Raw genomic sequence first — 15,355 nt, forward strand, 5'->3', positions numbered from 1 at the left:
GTAGATTGATGAAAAAAATGTGATCAATTTTAGAATAAGGCTGTAACGTAACAAAATGTGGAAAAAGTCAAGGGGTCTGAATACTTTCCGAATGTACTGTATGTGATCTCTGCAGGGAGGTGAACCCACAACCTTGCTGCTACAGCCACGCTTATACCAACAGAGACATATAGGATCATTATCTTTTAAAAAACATCCAGTGTTTTTTAGCGGGTACTGGAAATCAAAGAAAGCACTGCTCCCATGTGGTTTATTGAGATGTTTTGACCGTAAACTCCATGGGGGCATAGATCACAGTGTCTGGAGTATTCTTTTACAATACTGACCTGGCTGTGCAGTACCGCATTCTCTTGCTGTTCTGTTGTGTCCAGTGCTATATAGTAGTGTCCGTTACACCGCTCGTACTTCTTCTTGTACTTTACCTGAATAGACAGAGAGCACAGGTGTGTCACACTGTGATCTGTTTCACCTGTCTTTGTGATTGTCTCCACCCCCCTCCAGGTGTCGCCCATCTTCCCCATTATCCCCTGTGTAGTTATACCTGTGTTCTCTGTTTGTCTGTTGCCAGTTCGTCTTGTTTGTTAAGTCAACCAGCGTTTTTCGTCTCAGCTCCTGCTTCTCCCCAGTCTCTCTTTTTCTCGCCCTCCTGATCTTGACCCTTGCCTGTCCTGTCTCTGAGCCCGCCTGCCTGACCACTCTGCCTGCCCCTGACCACTCTGCCTGCCCCTGACCCTGCCTGCCGTCCTGTACCTTTGCCCCACCTCCGGATTACCGACCTCTGCCTGACCCGACCGTGAGCCTGCCTGCCCATTCATCGCCATTTACCCGTTGTTGTTGTCTTAGCTGTTTACCTGTTGTTGTCTTACCCATTGTTGTCTTAGCTCTCCCAATCAACACCTGTGATTGCTTTATGCCTCTCTCTAATGTCAATATGCCTTGTATACTGTTGATTAGGGTAGCTCTCATTGTTTTATTTTACTGCGGAGCCTCTAGTCCCGCTCAACATGCCTCAGATAGCTCCTTTGTCCAACCCCCCACACATGCGGAGACCTCACCTAGCTTAACTGGCGCCTCCAGAGATGCAACCTCTCTCATCGTCACTCAATATCTAGGTTTACCTCCACTGTACTCACACCCTACCATACCCTTGTCTGTACATTATGTCCTGAATCTATCCTACCACGCCCAGAAATCTGCTCCTTTTATTCTCTGTTCCCAACGCACTAGACGACCAGTTCTTATAGCCTTTAGCCGTACCCTCATTCTACTCCTCCTCTGTTCCCCTGGTGATGTAGAGGTTAACCCAGGCCCTGTGTGTCCCCAGGCGCTCTCATTTGTTGACTTCTGTAACCGTAAAAGCCTTGGGATCATGCATGTTAACATCAGAAGCCTACTCCCTAACTTTACTTTATTCACTGCTTTAGCACACTCCGCCAACCCTGATGTCCTAGCTGTGTCTGAAGGCCACCAAAACCTCTGACATTTCCATCCCCAACTACAACATTTTCCGTCAAGATAGAATTTCTAAAGGGTGCGGAGTTGCAATCTATCGTAGAGATAGCCTGCAGAGTTCTGTCATACTATCCAGGTCTATGCCCAAACAGTTCGAGCTTCTACTTTTAAAAATCCATCTCTCCAGAAATAAGTCTCTCACTGTTGCCGCTTGTTATAGACCCCCCTCAGCTCCCAGCTGTGCACTGGACACCATATGTGAATTGATTGCCCCCCATCTATCGTCAGAGTTCGTACTGTTAGGTGACCTAAACTGGGATATGCTTAACACCCCAGCCGTCCTACAATCTAAGATAGATGCCGTCAATCTCACACAAATTATCAAGGAACCTACCAGGTACAACCCCAAATCCGTAAACATGAGCACCCTCATAGATATCATCCTGACCAACTTTCCCTCTAAATACACCTCTGCTGTTTTCAACCAGGATCTCAGAGATCACTGCCTCATTGCCTGCGTCCGTTATGGGTCCGCGGTCAAACAACCACCCCTCATCACTGTAAAACGCTCCCTAAAACACTTCCTGGAGCAGGCCTTTCTAATCGACCTGGCCCGGGTATTCTGTAAGGATATTGACCTCATTCCATCAGTAGAGGATGCCTGGTTGTTCTTTAAAAGTGCTTTCCTCACCATCTTAAATAAGCATGCCCCTTTCAAAAAATGTAGAACTAAGAACAGATATAGCACTTGGATCACTCCAGACTTGACTGCCCTTGACCAGCACAAAAACATCCTGTGGTGTACTGCAGTAGCAACGAATAGTCCCCGAGATATGCAACTTTTCAGGGAAGTCAGGAACCAATATACACAGTCAGTTAGGATAGCAAAGGCTAGCTTTTTCAAACAGAAATTTGCATCCTGCAGCACTAATTCCAAAAAGTTTTGGGACACTGTAAAGTCCATGGAGAATAAGAGCACCTCCTCCCAGCTGCCCACGGCACTGAGGCTAGGAAACACTGTCACCACCGAGAAATCTACGAGAATCGAGAATTTCAATAAGCATTTCTCTACGGCTGGCCATGATTCCCATCTAGCTACCCCAACCCCGCCAACAGCACTGCACCCCCTCCTTAACTATAACATTTTCCGACAAGATAGAACTGCCAAAGGGGGCGGAGTTAGACTGCAGAGTTCTGTCTTAATATCCAGGTCTGTACCCAAACAATTCGAGCTTCTACTTTTAAAAATCCACCTTTCCAGAAACAAGTCTCTCACCGTTGCCTTCCCATTACCCCAACCCCGGTCAACAGCCCTGCACTCCCCACAGCAACTCGCCCAAGCCTCCCCGATTTCTCCTTCACCCAAAACCAGATAGCTGATGTTCTGAAAGAGCTGCAGAATCTGGACCCCTACAAATCAGCTGGGCTAGACAATCTGGAACCTCACTTCCTAAAATTATCCGCCGCCATTGTTGCAACCCCTATTACTAGTCTGTTCAACCTCTCTTTCGTATCGTCTATGGTTCCTAAAGATTGGAAAGCGGCCGCGGTCATCCCCCTCTTCAAAGGGGGAGACACTCTAGACCCAAACTGTTACAGACCTATATCCATCCTGCACTGCCTTTCTAAAGTCTTCAAAAGCCAAGTTAACAAACAGATCACCAACCATTTCGAATCCCACCGTACCTTCTCTGCTATGCAATCCGTTTTCCGAGCTAGTCACGGGTGCACCTCAGCCACGCTCAAGGTCCTAAACGATATCATAACCGCCATCGATAAAAGACAGTACTGTGCAGCCATCTTCCTCGACCTGGCCAAGGATTTAGACTCTGTCAATCACCGTATTCTTATCGGCAGACTCAACAGCCTTGGTTTCTTTAATGACTGCCTCGCCTGGTTCACCAACTACTTCTCAGATAGAGTTCAGTGTGTCAAATCGGAGGGCCTGTTGTCCGTACCTCTGGCAGTCTCTATGGGGGTGCCACAGGGTTCAATACTTGGGCCGACTCTTTTCTCTGTATGATGTCACTCTTGCTATGGGTGATTATTTGATCCACCTCTACGCAGATGACACCATTCTGTATACATCTGGCCCTTCGTTGGACACTGTGTTAAACAAACCTACAAACGAGCTTCAATGTCATACAACACTCCTTCCGTGGCCTCCAACTGCTCTTAAACGCTAGTAAAACTAAATGCATGCTCTTCAACCGATCGCTGCCCGCACCCGCCCGCCCGATTAGAATCACTACTCTGGACGGTTCTGACTTAGAATATGTGGACAACTATAAATACCTAGGTGTCTGGCTAGACTGTAAACTCTTCTTCCAGACTCATATTAAGCATCTCCAATCCAAAATTAAATCTAGAATCGGCTTCCTATTTCGCAAAACAAAGCCTTCTTCACTCATGCTGCCAAACATACCCTTGTAAAACTGACTATCCTACCGATCCTTGACTTCGGCAATGTCATTTACAAAATAGCTTCCAATACTCTACTCAGCAAACTGGATGCAGTCTATCACAGTGCCATCCGTTTTGTCACCAAAGCCCCATATACTACCCACCACTGCAACCTGTATGCTCTCATTGGCTGGTCCTCGCTACATAATAGTCGCCAAACCCACTGGCTCCAGGTCATCTATAAGTCTTTGCTAGGTAAAGCTCCGTCTTATCTCAGCTCACTGGTCACCATAGCAACACCCACCCGTAGCACGCGCTCCAGCAGGTATATTTCACTGGTCATCCCCAAAGCTAACACCTCCTTTGGTCGCCTTTCCTTCCAGTTCTCTGCTGCCATTGACTGGAACGAATTGCAAAAATCACTGAAGTTGGAGACTTCTATCTCCCTCATTAACTGTAAGCATCAGCTGTCAGAGCAGCTTACCGATCGCTGCAGCTGTACACAGCCCATCTGTAAATATCAGTATTTCTACTTGCACATCCTCATCTGCACATCTATCACTCCAGTGTTAATTGCTAAATTGTAATTAATTCACCACTATGGCCTATTTATTGCCTTACCTCCTTACTTCATTTGCACACACTGTACACAGATTTTTCTATTGTGTTATTGACTGTATGTTTGTTTATCCCATGTGTTATTCTGTGTTGTTGTTTTTGTCGCACTGCTTTGCTTTATCTTGGCCGGGTCGCAGTTATAAATGAGAACTTGTTCTCAACTGGCCTACCTGGTTAAAGGTGAAATAAATAACATTAAAAAAGTGGTGAGGGTGGTGCGGTAGAGAGGGTGGTGCGGTCTGCCCAACGCATCGCCGGGTGCAAACTACCTGTCTTCAAGGACACCTACAGCATCCGATGTCACAGGAAGGCCAAAAGGATCATCAAGGACAACAACCAGCTGAGCCACTGCCTGTTCACCCCGCTATCATCCAGAAGGCGAAGTCAGTACAGGTGCATCAAAGCTGGGACCGAGAGACTGAAAAACAGCTTCTATCTCAAGGCCATCAGACTGTTAAATAGCCATCAGTAGCACCTAAGAGGCTGCTGCCCTATATATACAGACTTTAAATCACTGGCCACTTTAATAATGTTTACATATTTTGCATTTGTCACGACTTCTACTGAAGTCGAAGCCTCTCCTTGTTCGGGCGGTGCTCGGCGGTCGACGTCACCGGTCTTCTAGCCATCATTGATCCATTTTCCATTTTCCATTGGTTGTGTCTCGTCTTCCTACACACCTGGTTTCAATCCCACTCATTACCTGTTGTGTATTTAACCCTCTGTTTCCCCTCATGTCTTTGTCAGAGATTGTTTGATGTTCAGTTTCATGTTGGTTGTATTGGTGCGCGACGGGTCCTCGTACCCACTTTGTTTTATTGTTATTATAGTTTTGGAGTTATGTTTTATTTATTGTTATTAAAGAACTCCATTACCTTAAGTTTGATTCTCCTGCGCCTGACTTCCCTGCCACCTATACACACGACTCTGACAGCATTACTCATCTCATATGTATATACTGTATCCTATACTATTCTACTGTATCTTATGCCGCTCCGACATTGCTCGTCCAAATATTTATATTATTCTTAATTCCATTCCTTTACTTTGGATTTGTGTGTATTGTTGTGAAATTAGATATTACTGCACTGTTGGAGCTAGATACACAAGCATTTCGCAACAACCACAATAACATCATTTAAATACGTGTATGTGACCAATACAATTTGATTGATTTGAAACAGAGAAGAGGTAAACATTACGTTGCTCTGCAGCTTGGTAGCGTGTAGCATGTACTCCAGGTGCAGAAGGATGGGCAGGTCCATGGATCCCTCAATCACCTGGTTCTGATTGGTCTTAGACTTCACCTACAGACAACAAATAAACCCAGAAAGAAACCTCTGATAAATGAGTGATGTCCTTCACATGCGGTGGGTGCAAGAAAAAGAGGAGGAAGCAAGGTGAGGATTCTATGAGACAAAAAATATGGCATTTACCTCACTCATCCCACAGTGGTACAACACGTTTGGGGTCGACTCCCGTTTCAATTCATGTCAATTAAAAATGGTCCATTGTTGTTACTGTGGATATCTTCAACTCAATAAGTTCAATGTCAATCCACCTCCTGAATTGACTGAACAAAAATTTGGAATTGACCCCAACACTGGTGAATACACTGGCGATTTGTTCTCAAGTCCTAAGACGTCTGACGTGCTTCTCATCCAAAAGGACCCCGCTTCCACTCTTTCTAGTTTACACCAAACCCTCAATTTGCCTTTAAAAGGTTCCCATGGTAACTGCTAACACAGCAGCCTGAATTTTAGCTAAGTGCACGTTGAGAGAAATAAAACAGAGGAAGCTCAATGGAACAAACCCCAGAGACAGGAGAGGAGCTGAGGGGGTGTAGCATTTACAGGTTGTTTTGTAGGGACATTCTAGGAGGGTGCACTGTAATACCCCACTACTGAGCCAAGCAGAGCTGAGCTGTACTGCGTTGGCTATGGCCACTTTCAGCGGCCAAAACGTTGTTGAACGCTGCAGATAGAAAGGCCACAAATAGAATGATGTGATTCCTTATTCTACATGATTGTTCTACATAGCATACTTCTATCTCAACACATCCTGCCACCTGCTGAACCCATCCACCATAATGGGGAACTGTGTTAGAAAGGACAATGTGGGGAACAAATCGGAGCCAGCACATTACAGTTTGGATCGGTGCGATAGTGTGAAAAGGGTATAAGTGCACGTGACTGGGGTGGGGAGGGACAGGGCACGTTGGGGTATGTGTGGGGAGGGACACGTTGGAGACCCACCTGGCTGGAGAGGGGAGGGGGTCAGCCTGTGTGTGTTAGAAGGACACATTCGCTAGTGGTTGTACTGGGGATTCTGACCCTTAAACTCCCTCTCAAATTTCTCCTTGTACTGCAGCTGATATGTGTTATGAGTGTGCGTGTGTGAGAGAGAGAGAGAGAGAGAGCAAGAGTGTGTAAGAGAGACATAGATAGAGATATGTGAGTACGCACAGGGTCAGCAGAAATGATTAGATAGACACCCACATAAGGTAATCAAAGTCAAGGCCATTCCTTCTTCCCCTGCCTCACCTTTCCCCTCAGCAACCCTCACCCCCCCCCACCCGCCACACCTCCCTCTTCAGCTCTCTCTCCAGCAGTCATGACACAGCAGTTCTGTTGTGCTGAACCAGGGTACTCAGCAGGTCTGTGGTGCTGAACCAGGGTACTCAGCAGGTCTGTTGTGCTGAACCAGGGTACTCAGCAGGTCTGTGGTGCTGAACCAGGGTACTCAGCAGGTCTGCGGTGCTGAACCAGGGGACTCGGCAGGTCTGTGGTGCTGAACCAGGGGACTCGGCAGGTCTGTGGTGCTGAACCAGGGGACTCAGCAGGTCGGTGGTGCTGAACCAGGGGACTCAGCAGGTCGGTGGTGCTGAACCAGGGGACTCAGCAGGTCGGTGGTGCTGAACCAGGGGACTCAGCAGGTCGGTGGTGCTGAACCAGGGGACTCAGCAGGTCTGTGATTCTTCCCTTGTCTCCTTTCCTCATCCTCAAACTGTAGGCCGCGGCCCGCTAACGTTAGCTGTCTAGAGCACACCGGACTGTTAGCTTAAGAGGCCCATCGGACAAATTCTTCGGCCACTATACCTATTTTGCCAATTGGCCTGGTTTACCACACAGAGCCCTGCTGATCCGTCTGTCGACATATTCAGCACGAGGGGGCCACAACAGACTTTCTTCCGTCGCGACGTCCCTCTAAGGCCCTTCTGCTATCTGCTAGCCCCGGCCCTCTAGCTGCCTAAAGCCACTCACTGGACTCCCATGATTACTCAGCTACGCATGCCTCTCCCTAACGTCAATATGCATTGTCCATTGCTGTTTTGGTTAGTATTTATTGCCTTATTTCACTGTAGAGCCTCTAGCCCTGCTCAATACGCCTTAGTGAACACTTTAATTCCACCTCCAACACATTCGGTGACATCACCTGGTTTAAATGATATTCCTAGAGACAATATCTCTTTCATCGTCACTCTATGCACAGGTTTACCCCCACTGTATTCACATCCTACCATACCTTTGTCTGTACATTATGCCTTAAATCTATTCTACCGCGCCCAGAAATCTGTTCCTTTTACTCTCTGTTCTGAACATACTATGCGACCAGTTCTTTTAGCCTTTAGCCGTACCCTTATCCTACTCCTCCTCTGTTCTTCTGGTGATGTGGAGGTTAATCCAGGCCCTGCAGTGTCTAGCTCCACTCCCATTCCCCAGGCACTATCATTTGTTGACTTCTGTAACTGTAAAAGCCTTGGTTTCATGCATGTTAACATTAGAAGCCTCCTCCCTAAGTTTGTTTATTTCACTGCCCTAGCACACTCTGCCAACCCGGATGTCCTAGCCGTGTCCGAATCCTGGCTCAGGAAGACCACCAAAAACCCTGAAATTTCCATCCTTAACTATAACATTTTCCGACAAGATAGAACTGCCAAAGGGGGCGGAGTTAGACTGCAGAGTTCTGTCTTAATATCCAGGTCTGTACCCAAACAATTCGAGCTTCTACTTTTAAAAATCCACCTTTCCAGAAACAAGTCTCTCACCGTTGCCTTCCCATTACCCCAACCCCGGTCAACAGCCCTGCACTCCCCACAGCAACTCGCCCAAGCCTCCCCGATTTCTCCTTCACCCAAAACCAGATAGCTGATGTTCTGAAAGAGCTGCAGAATCTGGACCCCTACAAATCAGCTGGGCTAGACAATCTGGACCCTCACTTCCTAAAATTATCCGCCGCCATTGTTGCAACCCCTATTACTAGCCTGTTCAACCTCTCTTTCGTATCGTCTGAGATTCCCAAAGATTGGAAAGCTGCAGCGGTCATCCCCCTCTTCAAAGGGGGAGACACTCTAGACCCAAACTGCTACAGACCTATATCTATCCTACCCTGCCTTTCTAAGGTCTTCGAAAGCCAAGTTAACAAACAGATTACCAACTATTTCTAATCCCACCGTACCTTCTCCGCTATGCAATCTGGTTTCAGAGCTGGTCATGGGTGTACCTCAGCCACGCTCAAGGTCCTAAATGATATCATAACCGCCATCGATAAGAGACATTACTGTGCAGACTTATTCATCGACCTGGCCAAGGCTTGCGACTCTGTCAATCACCGTATTCTTATCGGCAGACTCAACAGCCTTAGTTTCTTTAATGACTGCCTCGCCTGGTTCACCAACTACTTCTCAGATAGAGTTCAGTGTGTCAAATCGGAGGGCCTGTTGTCCGGACCTCTGGCAGTCTCTATGGGGGTGCCACAGGGTTTTCTAGGGCCGACTCTCTTCTCTGTATACATCAATGATGTCGCTCTTGCTGCTCGTGATTCTCTGAATCCACCTCTACGCAGACGACACCATTCTGTGTACTTCTGGCCCTTCGTTGGACACTGTGTTAACTAACCTCCAGACGAGCTTCAATGCCATACACCTCTCCTTCCGTGGCCTCCAACTGCTCTTAAATGCTAGTAAAACTAAATGCATGCTCTTCAACCGATCACTGCCCGCACCTGCCAGCCCGTCCAGCATCACTACTCTGGACGGCTCTAACTTAGAATATGTGGATAACTACAAATACCTAGGTGTCTTGTTAGACTGTAAACTCTCCTTCCAGACTCACATTAAGCATCTCCAATCCAAAATTAAATCTAGAATCGGCTTCCTATTTCGCAATAAAGCATCCTTCACTCATGCTGCCAAACATACCCTCGTAAAACTGACCATCCTACCGATCCTCAACTTCGGCGATGTCATTTATAAAATAGCCTCCAACACTCTACTCAACAAATTGGATGCAGTCTATTACAGTGCCATCCGTTTTGTCACCAAAGCCCCATATACTACCCACCACTGCGACCTGTACACTCTCGTTGGCTGGCCCACGCTTCACTCTCGTCGACAAACCCACTGGCTCCAGGTCATCTACAAGTCTTTGCTAGGTAAAGCCCTGCCTTATCTCAGCTCACTGGTCACCATAGCAGCACCCACTCGTAGCACGCGCTCCAGCAGGTATATCTCACTGGTCACCCCCAAAGCCAATTCATCCTTTGACCGCCTTTCCTTCCAGTTCTCTGCTGCCAATGACTGGAACGAACTGCAAAAATCTCTGAAGCTGGAGACTCATATCTCCCTCACTAGCTTTAAGCACCAGCTGTCAGAGCAGCTCACAGATCACTGCACCTGTACATAGCCAATCTGTAAACAGCCCATGCAACTACCTCATCCACATACTGTATTTATTTATTTATCTTGCTCCTTTGCACCCCAGTATCTTTACTTGCGCATTCATCTTCTGCACATCTACCATTCCAGTGTTTAATTGCTATATTGTAATTACTTCGCCACCATGGCCTATTTATTGCCTTAACTCACTTATCTTACCTCATTTGCACTCACTGTATATAGACTTTTTTTTCTTTTTCCCCCCCTACTGTATTATTGACTCTATGTTTTGTTTATTCCATGTGTAACTCTGTGTTGTTGTTTGTGTCGAACTGCTATGCTTTATCTTGGCCAGGTCGCAGTTGCAAATGAGAACTTGTTCTCAACTAGCCTACCTGGTTAAATAATATATATATATTTTTTTATCTCCTTTTCATTAACAGTGACTGAAGGGGAATGCCAGAACAGTATCGAGATGCATTGTCTTGTCCCAATACTCGTAAATCATCTCCTTCCATTGTCTCCTTTCCTAATTTAATTTCCTTCATGGTTGGAGACAAGCTAATTCTCTAGTCAATGGTACAATACCTGGTTTTAAAAAGACAACAGTAGTTGACATCTTACCTGGCTAGTGAGTTTGGAGGCCACATTGGCATGCTCGATATCAGACCTTCCCAGGACATCATTGTAGCTGTAATGCTTTGTTTTACTCCTATAGGCCACCTGTGAAACAGAGAAACAATGTAAGCAAAGGCATACAGGCACATACATGCATGCACGTAGGCACTCACAGACACATACACAGAGATCAACAACAGACCACACAATCAAAACATGTCCCCAATATATGAAAAGGCTAACTTCGCTCTATTCTCTGCTACATACTGTTATGTACATGGGCCTCCCTCTAAATGATGCAGATTGTGTGTGTGTGTGTGTGTGTGTGTGTGTGTGTGTGTGTGTGTGTGTGTGTGTGTGTGTGTGTGTGTGTGTGTGTGAGAGAGAGAGAGCACAGCTGGGGACTGGGACTGTTGTTGTAGTGGTGGTGTTGAATGTTTTATGAATGTTACTACCCACACACACACCATCTCCTACACACCACCAGCAAAGTTGTCTGTCCCACTGTAAACTAACTACCACTTTGAAGGCTTAATGAAGCCTTCATAAACCCTTTATAATGCCTATATAGATGCTTCAGAAATTATTAACAAGCAAATACCTTATGCTATATAAAGGGTGCTGAAAAGGTTGAAACATAACATGTAAGGAAATGTTATCACCCTTTATATAGTATGACGTTGCTTAGACATGATTGGTGAACATCCATGTAGTGCTGATGAAGACTTCAGAATCCTTAATGAGTTGTAGTTAATTTAGAGCGTGTGACCCACTTGTCTAGGCTTGAGACTAGAGTGAGGTAAATCAACACCATGTCCAACACCTTTTCTTAAAAAAAAAGAAGATATTTTACTGTAAATGCACTTTAGATAAAGTTTGATCTGATTTGAACTCACGTTGCAGGCCAGTTCATTGGCCTGTTTGGCATTCAAGATATCCGGCCTGTCTGTCAAAGTGGTGAAATTGTGTTCTGTTTTCCCATCCTGTAGTTGACCTGAAGGCAGGAGGAGGGAAGGACATGGAGGGATGATTTCATTTTTTTTTTTTTTTTTTTTTTTTTTTTGCATTTCAGAGGCATTCATTCAATCATCATCTTTTGTGTACTGTAACATTCTGTGTCAATGTGCTGTCTCTTTCTGTAACATAGACACCCCCAGAACAAGAGGGTTTTCAATGGGAATGATCAGTGGCATCATTTGGCCCCCTTTTCCCTGGGTGATGTCGATGCATTCTGACATCTCTCAAATGAGCAAAGTGGCCAGAGGGCCATTGGAATCCATTGCAAGATATTGGCACACAAACATCTCTAACCTCAACCAAGCATCATACATGTGTGTATGCAGCATGTGGATAAAATCTGTGTTTGGATGCACTTGATTTGTCCATTGATTCATACCCATATTGACAAAAACGTCAGACAAATGTATTCCATACAGCACAGGCGACAACATCTAGCTAGCCTAACCCAGAATATTTCCCATTACTGTAGCTTGAGTGGCCCACGGTGGTATAGCTGTTTCCGCTGCTCCTTTAAACACGAGCATGGCAGGTTCAAATCTGGCCGACGCCCTTCTAACAAACTCTCCTCCTGTCTCTCTTATTCACTATCCCTGTTTTAAAAAATAAATAGAAAAAATAATGTTATTTGTATCAGGGGGAAATGCATTGTGGGTAGTTACTTTGCTTTTCTGTTTGTTGACTTCCATAGCGTGGGAGACCTCTGGCAAGACGGAGCTGCTCTTCCTCCCGGGGAAGGACTGCCCGTTCCATGATCTCGCCATCACGGTTGACAACTCCATTGTGTCCTCCTCCCAGAGTGCTAAGAACCTTGGCGTGATCCTGGACAACACCCTGTCGTTCTCAACTAACATCAAGGCGGTGACCCGTTCCTGTAGGTTCATGCTCTACAACATTCGCAGAGTACGACCCTGCCTTACACAGGAAGCGGCGCAGGTCCTAATCCAGGCACTTGTCATCTCCCGTCTGGATTACTGCAACTCGCTGTTGGCTGGGCTCCCTGCCTGTGCCATTAAACCCCTACAACTCATCCAGAACGCCGCAGCCCGTCTGGTGTTCAACCTTCCCAAGTTCTCTCACGTCACCCCGCTCCTCCGCTCTCTCCACTGGCTTCCAGTTGAAGCTCGCATCCGCTACAAGACCATGGTGCTAGCCTACGGAGCTGTGAGGGGAACGGCACCTCCGTACCTTCAGGCTCTGATCAGGCCCTACACCCAAACAAGGGCACTGCGTTCATCCACCTCTGGCCTGCTCGCCTCCCTACCTCTGAGGAAGTACAGTTCCCGCTCAGCCCAGTCAAAACTGTTCGCTGCTATGGCACCCCAATGGTGGAACAAACTCCCTCACGACGCCAGGTCAGCGGAGTCAATCACCACCTTCCGGAGACACCTGAAACCCCACCTCTTTAAGGAATACCTAGGATAGGATAAAGTAATCCTTCTAACCCCCCCCCCTTAAAAGATTTAGATGCACTATTGTAAAGTGGTTGTTCCACTGGATATCATAAGGTGAATGCACCAATTTGTAAGTCGCTCTGGATAAGAGCGTCTGCTAAATGACTTAAATGTAAATGTAATGTAAGATCTCCATGGTGATGTAACTGGACTGGCCCTTCTCTGCGTTGTACTTGTCCTAGTACAGATTCTGGAGAGGACGACAGGACAGACAGATTTCATATTCAACGTGCTGACTGCATGAGGTTCTGGAACTGATACACCACCCACAGTACATGGGATTTCCATCGGAGTGTGAATCATTTAGCGGGAGGGCGAACGGCCCTCGATTTTAACAATATGCGGCTAAAGATTATTCCGCTCACTACCCAGATACAAAACATTTGATTAAAACCAGGGCACAGAGGTGATGGGACAGTGTTACAGACATTTGGAAAATGGAGCGATGGAAGAATAGATCAAGTGGGATGTGGAGAGATGAAAATGTGAACTTGGTGAATAAAACACTAACTATAGACTCATCACCTCAAACCTCTTATCAGTGTTAGGGACACATGATGCTCCAGACACCAAATTGCTCCAGACCCCTCTGGAGAGAGGAATTCCACAGCGGACACTGGGGGGGCATGCATGCTTCGCACTAAATACACACACACACGAGAGACAGTGGGCAGACAGAGGGCAGACAGAGGGCAGACAGAGAGGCGACTAAGAGACTGAGCAGACAGAGACTTAGAGCAGACAGAGACCGACAGAGACCGTCAGAGCAGACTGAGAGCAGACTGAGAGCAGACTGAGAGCAGACTGAGAGCAGACTGAGAGCAGACTGAGAGCAGACTGAGAGCAGACTGAGAGCAGACTGAGACTTAGAGCAGACAGAGACCGACTGAGAGCAAACTGAGAGCAGACTGAGAGCAGACTGAGACTTAGAGCAGACAGAGACAGAGAGCAGACTGAGACTTAGAGCAGACTGAGACAGAGAGCAGACTGAGACAGAGAGCAGACTGAGACAGAGAGCAGACTGAGACAGAGAGCAGACAGAGTGATTGAGAGCAGACTGAGACTTAGAGCAGAGAGAGACCGACTGAGAGCAGATTGAGAGCAGACTGAGACTTAGAGCAGACAGAGAGCAGACAGAGTGATTGAGAGCAGACTGAGACCTAGAGCAGACAGACAGAGAGCAGACTGAGCCAGTCAGGGGGTGTTTCTGGGACTGGGTCAGTGGCTGTGCCTACAGGGCAGTAGACATCACAGCTGTTCCCCTCAGCCTCACGCCTGGCTGGGCACCCTGATACCCACTCCCCTGTCCAATCTGTTTGTGTGTGTTCGTGTTCCACTCATATTACAGGGAATTCCACCTGGACTGCTGTAAGAGCACTGATCCATCACATAGCTGTGCTATCCTAATTTAGCAGGTGCCTCAGACTTTATGATATTTAGGTACATATAGAAATATTGGACTCAGATTGACTTTTGGATTTAGACACTTTGGAGCTATAGAGAGTGTTATTAGTCAGGTAGTATTGGGGGTGCCTTAGAAATAATTAATAATACAATCAATAATAATAACTTTCTCTGTATCTAGTGTTACCAGAAACTTTGGGTGAAAGTTATCAGAGGTATAAAGTACTTAGGTAAAAATACTTTAAAGTACCACATTAAGCAGTTTTGAGGGGTATCTGTACTTTACTTAACTATTTATATTTTTGACAACTTTTACTTCACTATGATCTTAAAGAAAATAATGTACTTTTTCCCTGACACCCAAAATTACTCGTTAAATTTCGAATGCTTAGCAGGACAGGAAATGGTCCAATTCACGCACTTATCAAGAGAACATCCCTGGTCATCCCTACTGACCACGGATCTGGCGGTCTCACTAAACACACATGATTCATTTGTAAATGATGTCTGAGTGTTGGGAGTGTGCACCTGGCTATACGTAAATTAAAAAAACAAGAACATGGTGCCATCTTGTTTGTTTAATATAAGGAATCTGAAATCATTTCTACTTATACTTTTGTACTTAAGTATATTTTAAACCAAATACTTTTACTCAAGTTGTATTTTACTGGGTGACTTTCACTTTTTTTCACTTTTTTTTCTATGAAGGTATCTTTATTTTTACTCAACTATG

At 46.1% G+C, this 15,355-nt stretch overlaps 1 protein-coding gene across 1 annotated transcript in view; it reads right to left on the bottom strand.

Moving 5' to 3' along the window:
* The window catches only part of LOC120027978 (LIM zinc-binding domain-containing Nebulette-like), an 89,765-nt gene that overhangs the window by 12,675 nt on the left and 61,735 nt on the right, over positions 1–15,355 (bottom strand). The window lies entirely within an intron of this gene.

Source organism: Salvelinus namaycush, chromosome 33 (assembly GCF_016432855.1).
Source record: "Salvelinus namaycush isolate Seneca chromosome 33, SaNama_1.0, whole genome shotgun sequence".
NCBI lineage: Eukaryota > Metazoa > Chordata > Actinopteri > Salmoniformes > Salmonidae > Salvelinus > Salvelinus namaycush.